Source organism: Poecilia latipinna, unplaced genomic scaffold (genome assembly GCF_001443285.1).
Source record: "Poecilia latipinna isolate Pla-1442-1.1 unplaced genomic scaffold, P_latipinna-1.0 Scaffold6765, whole genome shotgun sequence".
NCBI lineage: Eukaryota > Metazoa > Chordata > Actinopteri > Cyprinodontiformes > Poeciliidae > Poecilia > Poecilia latipinna.
In genome coordinates this window covers 1-3,471 of record NW_015119381.1, presented here as the reverse complement: position 1 = coordinate 3,471, position 3,471 = coordinate 1, and the positions used below count along the sequence as shown (strand labels likewise).

General features: G+C 37.9%; 1 long non-coding RNA gene across 1 annotated transcript; it reads left to right on the top strand.

Moving 5' to 3' along the window:
* The first annotated feature begins 2,001 nt into the window (after positions 1 to 2,001).
* Positions 2,002 to 2,978, top strand: LOC106944062 (uncharacterized). The gene is made up of 2 exons (XR_001424095.1): positions 2,002 to 2,369; positions 2,676 to 2,978. It is a non-coding gene; the product is annotated as an uncharacterized LOC106944062 (long non-coding RNA).
* The last annotated feature ends 493 nt before the right edge of the window (positions 2,979 to 3,471 follow it).

The window sequence follows — 3,471 nt, the reverse complement described above, 5'->3', positions numbered from 1 at the left end:
ATTTTGTTACTGAGCAGGGGTTATTACATTTTAAATTAACCACTGCAGAGGATAGTCGGTGCTGATTCCTTTCTTTACATTTTCTTACTTCTTCATAATTCTCACTGACTGTTTGCGTGGGATATATTGACACAAAAACATCTACAATGTACTAAAAGGAGTGGAGCGGTCCACCCCCACCATTTACATGAGTGGGATGGCCCAACCACACAGCTGCTTTGCTGTTGGCTTGTTGGCAAAAGATGTTAATTCAATGTTGAATTATTATCACAAAGGTTGAAGTATGGTTGAGGTCGACAACTGACGGTGGATCAACTATAAAACAACCATCCAACTCTAGCCAATTAACTAATGTTGAAACTGTGTCATTGAGTCAGTGTTGTTTTGTGGTTGATATCAAATAAATGAAATGCCACCGTCGAATCCACCCAGATAGCACAGAATGATTGAAACAACATTGAATCAATGTCAGCCAGAAACACTGAATCAACATTGAAATTGGTCAGTGACTTGTATGTGAATCAACGTTAGGGTTTCAACCATAACTGACATTATATCAATGTTGATTCAACCATCATCTGAACGTGGTTCTGCACACATATTTCTGTTCATCTTACATTGAATCAATATTGATTCAACCTTCATTTGAACATGGATCTGCATGCATATTTGTAGTGATCTTACATTGTTTCAATATTGGTTCAACCATTTTTATGTGAATTTACATACATATGTGTGTTGGTATTACATTAAATCAGTTAGGAATCAATGTTTATTCAACCATCATCTCAATGTGGATCTTATTTGAATCTAAGTTAGAGAATCATTGATTCGTGTACACTTTTAGGTTTGACATACAATTAAAGGTTCTTTTACTGGTGTTAAATGGATAATTCTGGTGAGTATTATGTCATCCAAAATTACCTTACATTACCTAAGGTCCTAAAATGTGGTCACACAGACTTAAAAACAACAACATGGCATTGCTTAAAGATTTTATTTCATTTCAGTCTTTTTGCCGTCCCTTTGGTTGCCTTTCAATGCCTCCCTCCTGGTCTGGCGCATAGCGAAACCATTTCTTTACAGTTTCGCTGTAATTTTGATCAGTTAGCCTGGGTTCAAACTGGCGAGCAGCAGCTGAAAGACACAAAAGAACGTCATTAAGATAGACGGTATCTCACATACAATTTCTTATTATCCCCTACCCTCACTCCTTTTAGTGACTTCTATGTGTTTTTGTATCAACATATCACACACAAATAGTCAGTCATAACATTTACAGACAAGTAAGAAGATGTACAGGACAGAATCTCAACCCAATGTTGTCGATACATAGTGCTTAAATTATAACCCTCACAAAAAATAAAAGTTGTTTCACCCGGAGCCAAAGGAGGAGAGGAGGAGAGTAGAAAAGGGGAGGGAGGTTGAGGGGTAGACGAGCCAGGTGAGGGGTGAGAGGTGGGCGGTGGAGGGAAAGGGGTGTGTGTGTCTTTGGCAGGTGGAGGGAGAGGGGTCGGGGGTTAGAATGGGAGAGGGAGAAGAAGAGGGAAGCAGAGGGGTGTGAAAAACAGCTTACATTGATTGAACATTTAGATTACTAGTTTTTCCCCAAACCTTGTCCTCAATCAAACTGACCTGCATGTTTTCAGTTCAGCAAAACCCTGTTAGTCAGCCATCAATTAAAGTCATGTGTCCCTAATTATGGAAATGCCTAATACTTGCAAGGCAATATGCCCTGAAGACCAGTGCTGAAAAACAATGGATTCGATGTTGGTGTTTCAACTATTAAAATTTGACCACAAAACAGCATTGATTCAATGACACAGTTTCAACGTTAGTTACTTGGCTAGAGCTAGATGGTTGTTTGATGGTTGATCCACCATCATTTGTCGACCTCAACCAAAAACCAACCATTCTGACTATAATTCAACGTTGATTTACCATTTTGTGCAATCTGTGCAGTTTGTTGCACCCCTCATCACCTACTCATTTTACTTTGGGGCAAAACAGATATTTTTAATAATTGAGGTCATGTCTCCTTTTGTATTATTTTCATCCTACCCACCACTCCAGGCCTAAGTATGAAATCCTGCGAGATTTTGTGAGATTTGAGTTTTTAAAATAGGGCGGGGCCTATTGTTTGGTCTGGGAGAGCATGTGGTGGACAAGGAAGTGTAAGGCTGGCTGCTCCAGGTGGGCTTTAAATTGTTGTGATAGTAATCACTTGTTTTTAACTTTTTATTATGATGTGCTTAGGGACGTGCTTAGATGTGTCTCTGTTCCAGAACAACTGAGTTAGATGATTGCATGACAGTCTGGAGCCATCAAGAAGTGCAGAAGGTTGTTAATCATCCACAGATTCCATCCAGGTGAGGCAGAAGGGAAACACTTAAAACATGTAAGGCAGGTGAAACACTGAACTAAACCTGCTAATGACTGCTTCAGTCTGTTGATTCTTGGATTGGTAACTGGTTAAACTGAACTGGACTATTATTACTTGTGTGGGATCTTTATCAGCATACGGACATTTTTGAATGAATTTAATCAACTTATTTGGAAATATTTGGAGTTGATTGAAGATTAAACCAGCTATTTGATGGAAGTTTATTCTGTATAAATTATAAATCATTTTTCTAACTGGACCTTCCTTATGTTTTTTTTTTTGTGTTTTTCAGTCGTTGCTCTGCAGTTTGACCAAAAGCTGACTCTTGAGGATTGCAGCAAAACTGTCAAGAGGTGGCTTCATTACACGCCAGAACGAGAGGAAGACATCACAAGGAATAAAAGTGACGCCAACCAGAGTCAAACTGGGGTTACCACAACTTGTACTGTTTCCCTAGTTCATACAGTACAAAGCTTAACCTCATGGACTCTGTTCTTCTGTGGACAATAGACTGTTATTCTGACAGTCAAAAAGGAGTCAAATATGTTTAAAGATTTGTCCCCCTTTTCTTTAATAAAATGTTATATCAAACCTATGTTGTCAATGTTAAACTTTTGTACACAGTTTACTCATGTTCTGCCAATAATATAGTGTTTAACACCAGTGAAGAAACTTTTAGTGGTATGTTTATGTAGACCTATCAGACCTAAAAATGTACATGAATCCTTAGCTTTCATTCAATATGAAATCAACCCAAATCTGCATGTAGATCCACAGTCAAATGAGTGTTGAATCAACTTTGATTCAATGTAAGATAAACAGAAATATGCATGCAGAATCACATTCAGATGAAGGTTGAATCAATGTTGATTCCTAACTGATTCAATGCAATATCACCACAAATATGCATGTAAATTGACATACAGATGATGGTTGAATCAACATTGATATAATGTCAGTTATGGTTGAAACCCTAACGTTGATTCAACATACAAGTCACCGACCACTTTCAATGTTGTTTCAATGTCAGCGTTCAACGTTGATTCAATGTTTCTGGCTGACATTGATTCAATGTTGTTTCAATCATT